The following is a 16,319-nucleotide window of genomic DNA, read 5'->3' on the forward strand; positions in this document are numbered from 1 at the left end:
AAAAATTGAAAAATGTCCTGAAAAAAATAAAATAAAAAAAATCATATAATGTCCTGAAAAAACTCCCTAAAAAAAATTGAAAAAAGTCCTGAAAACAGTATCTAAAAATTGAAAAAATGACAATCCCTAAAAATCATAAAAAGTCTTGAAAAAAAGAACAAAAACATTTCAAAACATTAAAATCCAAAAACACGCATTTTGTCAATATCGGATCTCTTTTTGTGCATAGACAGATCACTGAGCATACATCCAATGACACACAATCGTACACTGTGCTTTAATGAACTCACGCATTAACAAGATGAACTTTTTACTCCAACCAGACATTCAAACTAATCAAAATTGTCATATCAATCAACCTCAAAATCATTTGTCCTTGTCTCTACTATCATGGGTCTTATACAGGGTGTGGTATACTCGAAACCAGACGATGTCTTGTCTTAGACAGGGTACCACATTCCCTGAAACTAGACAGCATGATCATCCTATCAACACTTTCAACTTTTGACGATGAAGATCAAGATGTTTGTTTGATTTGTTGTGCATCTTATCTTTTTATTGATTTATCTTTGGCTTCGGTCATGTTCCTATGTTGCTCGATGATGTCACTGAGTGATTTAGAGTGACTGGGATGGATCATGGTCCTTTTCTTGATTGTGATTGTTGTTTGTCTGTGATGTGTCTGTCTTTTGCAAAAAGGGTTGCATTTCAGCTCTGGCCTTCAATGCCATGATGCTACGCATCCATTTTGCTATATCAAAATAAAGGTTCTCACCTACAAAGTGCATTACTGCAAGCAAGTTTTCTTCATCTTTAACTGTCTTCTATCTCATTTTCTTCTTACTAACATTTCTTCCGTCAGTTCGGATAGTCAGTTCGGTCTAGTGCTCTGATTTCCCCGCACACATATGTTGCATCCTGCATCCATTTGGTTAGTACATTTGCATCACATTAAGCATCATATCAAGCATTTTATTCATTCCATATTATAAATGCATCAAAAACACATAAAAAAAATATATCCATACATGTTCCACCATGGTACATAAACAATGCATAAGTCATCCATACATGGAAAATAACACAAGTCATAACATATTGCATCTCATCATATCGATGCATATCATATCATATGTCACAATAATATCGGAGTACAAAATCAGACTGTCTGTCCTAAGTATGGCCCGTAGGCTGACTACAAAATGTCAAACTACATAATGTCCACTATCTATCTAAGGAGCATGTGCCTCTGTCACTGGGTGCTCCCTCTATCCTCCTCATCCTTGCAAGGTCTTGCAGATGATGTCCCTCCTGGTCCTGGCTGTGGTGGTCTCATAGGTCCACTCACCCCCATGCTATTGAATGACCTCCGAGAGCATGCCCTGCTCTCTGTCCTTGATCGTGCCCGATATGAAGGTGCTCTCTACTCTGGTGGAACTGCACTCTCATATAGTGTCCTCCAATGGCGTATCTCCTCTCCGGTCTCTACCAACATTTGTCCTAGCTCCCATACACTGGCATCCTGAATCGAGCCAATATACTCAGTGACTCTTTGTTCCTCTCGCTATGCCTGAGCAATCGCTGCATCTTGAGTCGCTGTGAGTCTAGCTATCTCCACTCTGAACTGATCCTGCTGTCTCTCTAAAGTCTCAATGTGATCCTACTGACTCGCTATGGTAGCCCTGAATATCTCCATCTCCTCTGTCCTAGCTGTCTCTGGCTCTATGGGTATGTCCTATAATGCCTCATGCTTGCCTGAATTGGGCTCATCCTCATCATCCTCCTCATCCCCGCCCTCATCCTCATCATCTCCCTCCTCCTCTCCTATGAGTGGGAAGTCCTCCTATCACCTCAGTACTGGAATATCCAGATCTTTCAATGGCACTGGCCGTCGTTGTGCAAACCATCTCTCATACTCATCTATCGTCCCGGCGTCTGCCACATCTGATCTCCAATCCCACTGTCTCTGCTGTAGTTGTGAAAAGTTTGCATATGTTGTGTGTGGCTGAATCATACTCCCCCACTGACTCGTCTCTCTGTGAGATCGGGCAAAGTGTGCAATCCTCCTGGGTACATCCTGCCTCTCTCCAAACTATCGTCTAACTCTCTCTGGCAGGTACAACTCAATTACTCTCTGGCGATTCACTGGTCACTCAATTAGGTACCTCTCCTATCTACAATATGGTAACTCCTCACTGTCATCTCACCATCCCGGGCAATCACGATATGGCCTCCATATGAACTCTCTCAGTTGGTCTAGCTCATGTCACCAGTACAATATGTATCCAAAAGGACCCTGTCTCAGTGCTCCACCATAGCAATACACATATGGTCGGTGTGGTACTACCTGTCTATCTGTAATCGATCGACATATGGCTATGTGCTCAAATGCCCATACCTGTAGCAGTGTGACTCCACAGCTCAATGTCTGCACTCCTTGATATGCTATCTGATGCAGCTAAAAATATAGCATAGCCAGTACACATGGTCCCCATGCGTACATTGTCCCCTCTGTCGCCATCCGCTCTAGCACTCTTCCCCATCCAATAGGGAATCCATGTCCTCGTCTATCTCCTACTAGTAGACATGCTATCACCACGGCTATCACCACGTATCGTCGATCATACTCTGATGCCATAGTCTCCCAGCCAATCTCTCTCTCGATGATATCCTGATCATCTACGTCGCACTCAAATAATTTGCACAGTGCGCCTCTCCCTATCACTGGGTCATACTCTATCATCTCTCCATGAATCGGAATGCGGAGGATACGCCATACATCCTCCAGTGTCACTGTCGCCTCTCCAATTGCCAGATGGAAGGAGGAAGTCTCTGAATGCCATCGCTCTGCCAATGCGGTAAGTAGTCCTATGTTTACCCTAATCTTGGGCATGAATGTGACATAGTATATCCCAAGTCTTGCTAAGGTATCTCTCTCTGTGCTCCTGAGTCTATGTCGTAGCATAAAGCAATCTGGTCGGTTTTCCCGTGTGATCAATGGATACTATTGACTCTACATCACAATTGGGGCAAATTTTGTTAGTTTTAGGGTTTGCTCCTACGGGTTCAATTTCCTCATTTTCATGTCTAATCAGGGTGTTTTTCATCTAATCTGACCTATCCTATCCTTGTCCCCCCTTTCCGGATCATTTGCATGTCATTTTGACCAAAATTAGGGTTTGCATTGCACAATTGCGCCTGTGTAAGGTAACCTGTGCCTGTGTCAGGTAACCTGCGCCTGTGTCTCCCTACACAAGCGCAGGATTTGCCCTACACAAGCGCAGGAGTCCTTTTCTGCATCCCCTGTGGGCCCCGCAATGTCCCGCAAGCAATCAAAATTCATGAAATTGAAAACATGGGTATTTGAGATCCGTATCACTGCTTCTGCATCATCCAGTCATCTTAATGTGCATACACGTTCCCCGAGGTGATCCACCATTGGAATGTTCGCCATCTATCTGCAAGTGTCCTTGTCCAGAGCAACAAATCCTCCTCTTTGTCTAGTGCAAATGAGCAATTTTCACTCTCTTGGCCTCATTTATAGCTCTTTGTCAGTCCATAGATGGACGTGCATCCTCTCCATCTTATGTTGGTCGCGGTCTTTTGCATCTTCAATTGCTTGTCCTTCATGTATCCGGTATCCGATTGTCAGTCCGTTCGATCCTATCATTTTTATCGATCAATTGGCCTCTTTTCTCGACATTTCCAGCCAATTCCTCAAGGGGGCATGCATATGTACTTATTATTGTCTAGGGCATTTTCATTAAGTTCTTTGAAACAATGCTTAAAATCGCATTGTCTGAAAGAGGGGCAAAATGTAGACACCTAAAAATGGTCAACGCTTGCGGAGTCATACTTTAACATTTGCGCATTGCCTCATTTTAGGTTTTTGCGTCGCATTAACATTTCTCCTATGATTCGTACTTGGTCTTTATCATTTGCAAACATCGAGTCATTCTTCTACATTCTTCATTTATCTCGCTCTCGAATTTGGTCTTGTCGACAACACTATCCAGTCATGATTTTAATCGATCTTATCCTATTGCATCAATGTGCGTGCTTATTTGTCATCATTTTGGACATCGTCAATCCTAATTAGGGTTTTGTCCTCCTGTCAATCTTGTGATCAATTTGTCATCGATCGTTGTCCTCTTATCAATCTTGTCATCTGGTGATCAATTTATCATCAATCCTTCAATCTTGTCGTTTAATGATCAATTTGTCATCGGTCGTTGTCATGTTCGATCTTGTCATTTTGCGATCAATTCGTCATTGATCGTGGTCATTTTCAATCCTGTCATTTTGCAATCTATTTATCATCAACTCTTGTCATCTTGTTCGATCTTGTCATTTTGCGATCGATTTGTCATCGATCGTTGTCTGTCTCAAATATGTCAATTTGGATCAATTTGTCATTGTTCCTTGTCAATTGGTGCATTTTATCAATCAAATCATTTATCACATTGGTCATTTATCAATCCAAAATCAAAATCATGATCGATATCAATTATCTTCAATCAAGACCTAATTGTCGTCTTTGCATTCCTAATTCATCTTCTAGGGTTTCGTGATTTAATCATTTAACCTTGTGTGTGTCATTTCTTCCTTTAGGATTAATAAATTGTTTATTTATCCTAAGTCTTCTCATTGCAATTAAATGTTCATTTAATTGGCTAATTATTCCTCTTTTGTGAATTAATTAATAAATGACAAATTATTAATTAATTTACCTAATTTCTAATTTTCATCAATTTATTAATTCCTAATTTTCCTAATTCCTCCTATTTTTCTAATTTTTCTAATTTCTTAATTCTTAATTTCAATTTCCTCCTATTTCTCTCCTAAATTCATGGGAATGACATAGAAATTTGTCATAAATTGTCATAAAATTCCTTGCATATAAATTTGTCATAAATTGTCATAAATCCTTGCATAGAAATTTGTCATAAATTATCATAAACCCTTGCATAGCAATTTGTCATAGACATGTCATAATTTTGCTATTCTTGATTTGAATTTCCATTCAAATCACTATCATGCTAATCTTGTCATTTCTCCAATTTATCTATAAATTAGATGATCTTCATCAATCAAGGCTAATAATTGATAATCAGATTATCAAATTTACACTTCTAGTACTCTTGATCAAAAATCCCATCTACTTGCTTTCAAATTGTGTGTGCAATTGTAGGTGAGATCCACAACACAACCATTTGAAGAGGAAAGAAGAACAATGAAGCCGCATGAAGGAGCATTCAAATCTTCTATTGGTTTGCATATGTCTTTGCTTTTGAATGTTTTTATTTCATGTCTTTATTGAGTGTGTCTTAGGATAGATTCATTGCAATGAATGCTTTTGTGATTGAGCTATTATGTTTATCTTGTTTTGTGATGATTTCCTATTTCCTAACGTACACATACAATGTAGTCCCAAACAACACACACATAGTGGTGAAAACCCTCCAAGATCAACAATTGGCTGATGTGCAAGTAAAACATGCAACACAAAATCAGTTGACCTAAAAACACTTTTTCCAGATGAATTGTCACAATGCAAAAACCCATGAGCCATAATAGGACCTATTGTCATAAAAGTTTGCACCCTATGATGACTAGGCTTGATCAACAACCTTGTGAAACATGGAAACAAACTCTCAAGTGTGGGACTTGCAGAAGTCGGGTTGAGTCTCTAGAGAAGGTTGGCTTCTTGTCAATATTGAGTGCAATAGAGCCTAATCTAGTGATTTTGAGAGGGAAAATGGAGAAAGAGGGGAAAAGGTTTGCACCTAGCTGGAATGTGATCTTACTACTTGCAACTGCACAAAACACAAGTAAAACCACCCAATGTATGCACAAGATTCTATCCCAATTGACTTCCTAAGAAAAGAGTGTGTTAGGAACTGGAAGGCAACTGAGAGGGGGGGTGAATCAGTTGTCAATGAATTTCAACCCAATTATAACATAATAAAACTTGATACTTAATACCGGTAAACCAAACTTATTGCCAGTTAATAGATTAATAGTTAATATCAATACCGGTGAAACTTAATGCATGAAACAGAAAGAGAAACAACAACCATAACACATAACATAGAGATTTTGACGTGGAAACCTTGTAAGGGGAAAAACCACGATGGGAAATCTTACCCACAATAAAATGATACTACTACAAATAGTATGTGTATACAAATGGGGTCTGGACATGCAAAAAGGCCAACTGCCTAGAGCACACTGCTCAAATGGGAGTCACAATGACTACAGTAGGATGGTTAAATCCTAGAATAATCTACTGCTCAAAATAGCATCTCCATTACTAGATTCAGTATCAATTAAGCTCTGCTAAACACCTTCAAACCTTCCTTGAACCTTCTCTATGGTCTTCTCATATGTTCTTCAATATTTGTACAAAACATGTTACAATACCATACCATAACCATATCCTTGTCTCTCATCTCACAAATGAGATCTTACATATATACAAAACCTAAGACCAAATGTGTAGGTCGGCCTACTAAGAATATTACAATTAAATCAATTACAAATAATTCTTGATATGATACAACATGTCAACTCAATACATTTACAACAATATTCAATCAATAAAACATCTCCATAACGTTCTGTGCTGATCTGGAATAGATAACGCATACTAGTCCATAACCTAGACCAATCTATTGGTAACAACAAATATGTCAACCCAATTAGACCAATAACTAAAACATCAAAACCATGTCTTTGACATAATCAAGTGATCTCCAGATGATAACAAGTCATCATCCATGCCAGTGAACCATATAACTTGTCAATGAGCATATACCAATGACTGTGCATAAGTCATTGACCTTGCCGGTGAGCACAATGTGTCGGTTCAACAGTAAACCAATATAACCATAATGCTAAATCAACAATGTAGATCTCTAGAAGGATAAGTGTTGACATCAATGACAAAACTAATGCAACACATCCATAATACCAACAAAGTGGAGGTTGGAAATCTATAGGAGAGCAAGAGGAACTGATTTAGTTCACATATGTCATCCACAAAAGGATCAACACACATAACTATGCTAAGTAAAACAATTGAAAAGAATTCATACAAAGAGGTAAGACCTTACACAGATTGCAATAATTGAATGAAGGCAAAAAAGGAAAATTTTATTCATATGAAGGGAAGGCAACATTTACAAGTGCAGAAGAATAAATTTCTACAATAGAAAAAAAAATCCTTTTAGAAAGATACCAAAATTGCCTTTATAGTTGAGGCATAGCTCCAAAAAAGAAAACCCCAGCTGGAAACCCTAACCCCAGGGTTGGATTATAAAATATATCTCAAAGGGAAATAAGATTAGAGAATGATCTGATGGTGTGTGAGTATAGCCTAAGAAAGTGTCCATCTCTTAGAGAAAAGTAAAAATCCCTACAGTAAAGAGAAAACTCCATGAACAACATGTTTGAGATGGCATTTGCAAGAGAAATAGTCTTCATTCTGCATTTAATGAGCATGGCAACATCAAAATCAACTTGCAAGGATCACGTCTAGAGTAATAGTGTTGAGATTGGATATTTGGAGTGAATCCGATAAAAAAATCGGGCCTCAATAGCCAACCTTTGTGTTATGCATCCTAGTCTCCTGTAAAGCAGTCAAAACTCTATCTGCCTACAAGTTTGAATCTTGGCCATCAGATATGTGAGCACACACAAAAATGGACATGTGTGATCATGTCAAAAGGGTCAAAAGAGGCCAAAAAAAAGTTATATCCTAACCATTCGATTGGGCTTAATGAGAATCCGACGGTCGTCACTGCATCAACATAGGCCAGACCCAACAAAATCATTGCCAATGAACTTGGCACTCAACTAGATAGGTGTAAGGATATCAAGTGTGGAAATTTTCTTTCCTAATGTCAATTTGTAGGGGAGAAATAGACTAGTGTATATAAAACTTCAACATTTACATAATATGGCACAAGCATGAGAAAACACAATTAAACAACATAGAGATATAACACACAGAGTTAACGTGGGAAAACCCTTTCGGGAGAAAAACCCACCACCAACAGATAATTGACTTTATTAATAGTATGTCAAAAATAATACAATAAAGTCCAGTTTGCAAACTTCCTTCACTCTGTCATACAATCATTCCAGATTGAAACATTTAACATTTGGATCAAACTACTTCATGGATCGCACAATAGCTATTCTAATTTGTAACCATACATTTGGTTCACGTTCGGCTTCAAATACCAAATTGGTCAACCGTTCATCTAAGCAATTGCACCAAAAGTTTGAAGTCTAACCATCTACCTACGTCAGTCTGCATTCATGGAACATAAATTATCCCACATGCATCAAGGAGTTGGGTTGGTTCATATTCAAATACACCAACAATTGCATCCTTAGTGTCTGAGAGTTAACCTTTTTGGATCTTGGTTTGAGCTCACACCCCCAGTTGGTCTCCGCTCCATCGGCCATCAGTATAGATTTCAAACAGTAAATTCAATTGCCCGATGATACCCAATCGCCAAAGGTGACTCCATCGGGTCATCGGTAAGGCATGTAAGATGTTATCTTGATCTCCGATAGACAAGAGAATACCTCATCGTCTCATCAGCTCAAGCACTGTGAGGTTACTTTGATCTCCAATAACAAAGAGCGGTCTCATCGGCTCATCAGATCAAGCCCAACAATGCTAACCCAATGAGCGAAGCACTCCGAGACAGAACAAGATGGACTTATTAGGACTTTGGCGCAACCTTCAACATATTAACCTGATAGCCGATACCAACCTAATCGCCTAAGGCGACTTCATCGGGTAACGACTTAACTCCAGACCAGAACCCTCGATAACCAATGTCAACTCAGACCGCCTAAGACAACTCCATCGAATCATCGACACAACTCTGATGTAGTCTTTGACTCTGTTGTTCCATTGGTGTAGGCTAGCCCGATCAACCCAAACATGTCAAGTGAATTAGAGGCACATTTCCAACAAACTCCCACTTGATGAGGAATTCACTGGACTGAATACCATTTCAGACATTACTGAGAGACATGGGTATGAAGACCCCTAGAATTTGAACACCACCTTAACTTGTGTGTGCTCACTAGTTTCGTCAAGGCATCTGCAATATTTTCTAGAGTGTCTACCTTGTTAAGATAAAATTTTCCATCTTCCAGCATGTCACGAACAAAGTGATACTGAATGTCAACATTCTTTGACCTAGCATGGAAAGTAGGATTCTTTGCTAAACATATGGCACTCTGACTATCACTCCATATTTCAACCTGCCCTGCATCAAAACCAATATCTGAACTCAAACGCCTAAGCCAAACTACTTCTTTACAAGCATGTGTGGCCACCATGTATTTTGCCTCTGTAGTGGACAAAGCGACTACAACTTGCCACTTGCTCATCCAACTAATTGCTCCACCATTCAGGACAAAAACATATCCACTAGTGGATCTCCTGCTTTCAATATCCCGTACCCAATTAGAATCCGTATAACCTTAAATGCTAAGAGTTCTCTTTGAATCCTTCAGATTACCATGATAACATAATGCAAGGTCTGAAGTACCCTTTAGGTATCTAAATACTCTCTTTACAACATCCCAGTGTGGTTTCCTTGGATTCGACATAAACCTACTAAGTACTCCCACTGGTTCGGCAATATCTAGTCTTGTACAGACCATAGCATACATTAGACTGCCTATAGAACTTGCATAAGGTACATTTTTCATGTCTTCAATCTCTTTTGGAGATTTTGGACTCTCAAACATAGACAACTTAGTTCCCTACAAGATGGGAACAACCTGTGATTTACAATCAGACATATGAAATCTGTCAAGAACATTGGTTATATACTTCCTCTGGCTGAGCCAAATTTTCCTCTTAGATCTATCTCTTTTTATTTCCATTCCCAAAATGTAATTTGCTGGTCCTAAGTCCTTCATTTCAAATTTCATAGAAAGAAGAGATTTAAAAACTGAGATCATATCTTTTGTGTTTCCTATGAACAACATGTTATCTACATACAAAGCTATGATAAGAATCCTATCACCATCAATTTTGTAGTAAACACAATGATTTTATTTTGATCTCACAAATCCCAAGGACAAAAAAATTGTATCATACTTTTGATACCACATTCTGGGAGACTATTTTAAACCATACAGAGACTTCTTGAGTTTGCATACTAGATGTTCTTTACCTTTTCCCACAAAATGCTCAGGCTGGGACATATAAATTTCTTCTTCAAGGTCACCATGAAGAAATGCTTTCTTCACATCCATCTATTCAATCTCCCAATCATACGTAGCTGCAAGTGACAAGAGAAATCTAATAGATGCCAGCTTAGCTAAAGGAGAGAAGATTTCCCCATAGTCAATACCTTATTTTTGCAAATACCCCTTTGCAACCAGTCTTGCTTTGTATTTGTCAATACTGCCATCTAGACCATACTTCTTTTTGAACACCCATTTGCTGCCTATAGGATTTTTGCCTTTAGGAAATGGAACCAAATCCCAAGTTCCATTTTTATCCAATGATGACATTTCATCATTCATGGATTCCAACCAGGAATCTGAATCAGGCATTTCAATTGCTTCTTTGACAATCCTACACTCATTAGTATCTGCAAGTAAAGCATAAGCACAATTAACATTCAACATAGAATGACTATACTTATTAGGTGTATACCTATTAGGTTTCTACCTCTCTCCAGTAGATCTTCTCAACTCTCGTGTTGGGGCTTCTTGAGGTTCCATAGGAGGCTCATCATCATGTTCTTCTTTAGAACTACTTGAATTGCTTGAGCTCTCCTCATCTTCAGGTATCTCTGGAGACTCTTCTTTGGCTGGAGGAATTTCAACCTCAGCTTCTCCTTTCTTTTCTATATTATGATCTAGTGACATAGGCTTCAACTCATGAAAAATCACACTTCTATTGTATACAACCTTACCAGTCACTGGATTCCAAAGTTTGTATCCTTTCACACCAACTCCATAGCCAATGAAGATAAATTTCACTGCTTTGTTATCCAATTTAGATCTATTAACATTAGGCACATGAGCATATGCCTCTGCACCAAAAACATGAAGGTGCCTTAAAGAAGATTTCTTACCAAATCATGCTTCCATAGGTGTTCTATCAACCAATGCTAAAGTAGGAGAACAATTTAGCAAGTAACACGCTATAGCAACTACTTCAGCCCAAAAATTTTGTTCCAGCATAGCTCCACTCAACGTGCTTCTTGCTTTCTCCATTATGGACTGATTCAACCTTTTTACAACTCCATTCTACTATGGAGTGTAAGGTACAGTCTTATGTCTCTTAATTCCATGATCAACACAGTACTTGTCTAAATCTGCACTACAAAATTCACCATTGTTGTCTGTTCTTAAACATTTAATCTTTCTCCCAGTCTGATTTTCAACAAAGTTCTTAAACTCCTTAAACCGACTGAACACTTCTGATTTACTTTTAAGAAAGTTCACAAATGCCCTTCTTGAATAATCATCTATAAAAGATACATAGTATTTAAACTCAGACAAAGAAGGTACATCCACTAGACCAAACACATCAAAGTGAATATAATCCAAAATATCAAAAGACTTATGAGAACTAGAATAAAACTGAACATGGTTATGTTTTCCATATATGCAGTGTTCGCATAAATCAAACTCAAAACTACAATCATCTAGACCTTCAACCAGATTCTTATTCTTCAAGGATTTTAAACCTTTTTCACCTATGTGGCCCAACCTATTATACCAGAGCATTGTTTTCTTAGTAGGAAGTTTAGCTTCCAATGAATTAGCATTTTGCATCCTTACAGTTGTCTTAACAAACTTTTCAGAAGTTACATTACACCATATAGATTCAGCATTTAACTTATACAATATACCAATGTGATCACCCTTTGCCAATAAAATGGAACCTCTAGTCATCTTGCAACCACTAGACACAAATGTAACTTGTACTCCAACATCATTAAGTTTACTTACAAAGAGAAGGTTTCTTTCCAAACCTGGTATATGAAGAACTCCATTGATCCCCTTCACTCTACCATTTGGAAATCAAATTTTAATTCTGACTCTCCTTACAATCTCCAATGTAGAATCACTAGATAAATATACCTTTCCACCAGCATATGTTTCATATTTTGAGAACCACTCCTTGTGGGAGGTCATGTGAAAAGATGCGCTAGAATCTACCAACCAAGTGTCATCTGATGTAGGTACTCCCAGGGCTACTACAAAAGCATCTGCATCACTCTGAGAAGATTTAGTGTCAGAATACTTCTTCTTCTTCTCCTCCTTGCAATCCTTTTGGATATGCCCTTTTTTCCCACAGTTCCAACACTTCACCTATGAATTCTTGCCTGGAGATTTAAATCTCTCTTGAGACTTGGAATTCTTTCCTTTCTTCTTATCTTTGTCCTTCGGTTTGCCTCAAACAGAGAGTGCATCTTTTTTCATCTCAAAAGACTTCTTTCTCATTTCTTCTGACAAAAGAGTATTAACCACAGTATCCACCTTGAACTAGGTCGTACTACTACCGATAGCCATCACTAAGTGTTCCCAAGAGTCAGGCAAAAAACACAACAACAACATGCAACATTCCTCTTATTGGATGGACACAACAACAAAAGTTAACTATGCAAGAACCATGTTGAATGCATTTAAGTTATCTGCCAATGGTGTTTCTGCATCCACCTTCAAAGAGTACAACTTCTTCCTCAAGAGAAGTTTATTCACCAAGGATTTGCCTTGATAAATATCTCCCAACTTATTCTAGAGAAGATGTGTAGTCCTCTCCTCATGGACGTTTAACACAGCAAAATCAGCAAAACATAGCTTGATTAGACCCCTTGCCTTCTAGTTGGCTAAATCCCAATCTTCTTGCTTCATGCCTAAAGGCTTAGAAGTTGCAGTCATAGCACCCCAGAGATCTCTATCAACTAGCAAGTCTTCCATCTTGATTTTCCATTGTTCGAAACTAGAACCATTAAAATTCTCCATGTTTATGTGCCTTGAGGTGCTCGCCATCTCAAACTGTAAAACAAGTAGACACTCTACAAGACTCCCACTAAAACAGAACTGACACAAAAAACCAACCCTACCCAACAAGGATAACAAAATGGGCCAAGCTCTAATACCACTTGTAAGGAAAGCAAGTGCAAAAATTCGCTTTCCTAATGTAAATTTGTAGGGGAGAAATAGACTAGTGTATACAAAATTTCAACATTTACAGAATATGGCACAAGCATGAGAAAACACAATTAAACAACATAGAGATATAACACATAGAGTTAATGTGGGAAAACCATTTCGGGAGAAAAACCCACCACCAACAGATAATCGACTTTATTAACAGTATGTCAAAAACAATACAATAAAGTCCAGTCTACAAACTTCCTTCACTCTATCATACAATCGTTCCAGATTGAAACATTCAACATTCGAATAAAACTACTTCACGGATCGCACAGTAGCTATTCTGATTCGTAACCTTGCATTTGGTTCATGTTTGACTTCAAATACCAAACTAGTTGAATGTTCATCTGAGCAACTGCAAAAATTGGTTTGAAGTCTAACCGTCTGCCTGTGTCGCTCTACATTCATGGAAAATCAATTATCCCACATGCATTAGGGAGTTGGGTCAGTTCATATTCAAATACACCGACAGTCACATCCTTAGTGTCCGAGAGTTAACCTTTTTGGATCTCGGTTTGATCTCACACCCGCAGCCAGTCTCCGCTCCATCGGCCATCAGTATAGCTTTCAAATAGTAAAGCCAATTGCCTAATGATACCGAATCACCAAAGGTGACTCCATCGGGTCATTGGTAAGGCATGTAAGATGTTATCTTGATCTCCAATAGACAAGAGCAGACCTAATCGGCTCATCGGATCAAGCACTATGAGGTTACTCCAATCTCTAATAATAGAGAGTGGTCTCATTAGCTCATCGGATCATGCCCAACAATGATATCCCAATGAGAGAAGCACTCCAAGATAGAACAAGATGGACTTATCAGGACTTCAGCATAGCCTTCAACATATTAACCCGATCGCCTAAGGTGACTTCATCAAGTATCAGCTTAACTCTAGACCGGAACCCCCGATAGCCGATGTCAACTCAGACCACCTAAGACAACTCCATCGGATCATTGACATAACTCCGATGCAATCTTCCACTCTACTGGTCCATCGGTGTAGGCTAGCCCAATCAACCCAAACATGTCAAGTGAATTAGAGGCACATTTCCAACAATAGGAAGAGGGCCCTCATCGAGGCCCAAGCACCTACCACAAAAAATGCCATGTAGACCTAGGCCCACTAAAATGTCAACACCACACAGAGATCTAGGAGAGCTTGGCACTCAGTCAGGCTAAGAACCTCACCTCATCAAGCCTCAAGAAGCATAAGATGCCTAGACATGTAGAACATTGCTTAGGAATTCAGCACTTAGGTAGGTAAAAAGGCACACTCGGTCGAGCCCCGAGCACCCACCAGGAGGACCATGTCAACAACCACCTGCCAGAGCCCGACGAACTCTGCACTTGACTAAACCAAGAACCTTGACCCCCCGAGCCCTGAGTAGTTGCCACCTCAACATCAAACTATCTACTAGGGCACAAAAAAAAGGGAACTTGACAATCGGCAGGAGAGGGAATATCACCTTGTCGAGTCCTGAGTAGTTGACCACCGCCAACATCAATCGTAAGCCAGAAAAAATTAATGTAGAGACTGACCCGATGATGATAAGGGACCCTTCGTCCGGTCACCCTAAATGACTTTGACTAGCTAGAGAATTTGACTCAAAAATAGAAAGGGAGGAGCTATAAAAATATGTTAAGGCAAAAGACTCCTATCTTTAGAAAATGTGCATAACACGAAGGTTATGCAAGACATCTTGGTATGCATAACACGTAGGTTATGCAAAACTTCTTTGAATTTCTCATATTGGATCTGTCGATAAGTTGATAGAAAAGGGTAAACATTTTGGTGACTCAGAGGGATCCCTAAGCTTGCTTAGAGAAAGACTAGATGTATGAAGAGTATCCATTGGGCATAGAGTCACAAAAGGAGGACAGAAAAGAGAAACCCCCTACATCCATTAAAGATCAAAATTTTGGCCAATCTAAAGAGACTAACTTGCACATGGGCACTTATGGAAAGAAGAAGAACATAAATTACAGATACCCACAATATTTACAAAAGGGATGCAAAACACCTAAGCATGTGCTTTGAGATGTGTGTCATTGATAGCAATGGAGAGGTCCTCACCATTTACCCTGGTTAGGTTGAAGGAATTTGCATCTTTTAATCCTGTGATCACATAGGGACCACTCCATATAGCATCAAACTTTGAGTGCCTCAAAGGTTTTTCTTTGTCAGCATCCCATTTTAGGACAAAATCTCCAGCCTATAAGGCCCTAAAAAATGGCCTTTTGTCAAAATATTTCTTTACCTGTCCCTAATGGACATTTAAGGTTTTCTTGGCCTTCTCTCTGATCTCTTCTAGCTCTATAAGTTTATCATACCTGACTGATAAGGCATCATTTTCTAGGACCTCCAACTGATGTGCTAGGTCTAGAGATGACAACTCAAGGGATAAGGGAAGTCTTGCTTCCCTTCCATATACTAGCATGAAAGGTGAGTTTCCCAAAGCTCTTTTGGGAGTAATTCTATCAGCCCACATGGTTGTTCCCAACTTGAGGGGCCATAACCTCTGATTGTCTTCAAGAGTCCTCTTGATGATTCTGATGAGATTTTTGTTAGAGGACTTAGCTAAACCATTTGCTTTGGGATAATAATTAGATGATGTTTTAAAAAATACATCATGCTGGGCTACCCATAGACTTATCTAGTATCCCACAAAGGCTCTAGCATTGTCTAATATAATGGTGGAAGGAGCTCCAAATCTGGTTGCAATCCCCTCGAGGAATTGAACCACTAAATTTTATGTTGTATCCTTCAAAGAAATAAACTCTATCCACCTTGTGAAATAGTATGTGGCAGCCAAAATCCATTTGTGGCCTGCACTTGATACTGGATTGATAAGGCCAATAAAATCAAGCCCCCATTGTGCAAAAGGTTGATCAACAGAGATGGGATGAATGGGCAAAGATGCTAATTTTGTTTTCCTGCAATGAGTGCACATTCTTTTCACTTCCTGACCCACTTGTGGGCATCAGCAAATAAGTATGCTTAATAATAGCCCACCCTCATGATTTTTATGGTTGTGTTCCTTGCTAAGAAATGGCCTGCTAAGGGTCCATTATGAAATTCTTTTAGCAGTCTATTGGTCTG

This window comes from Cryptomeria japonica, chromosome 8 (assembly GCF_030272615.1).
Source record: "Cryptomeria japonica chromosome 8, Sugi_1.0, whole genome shotgun sequence".
NCBI classification, from domain to species: Eukaryota; Viridiplantae; Streptophyta; class Pinopsida; order Cupressales; family Cupressaceae; genus Cryptomeria; species Cryptomeria japonica.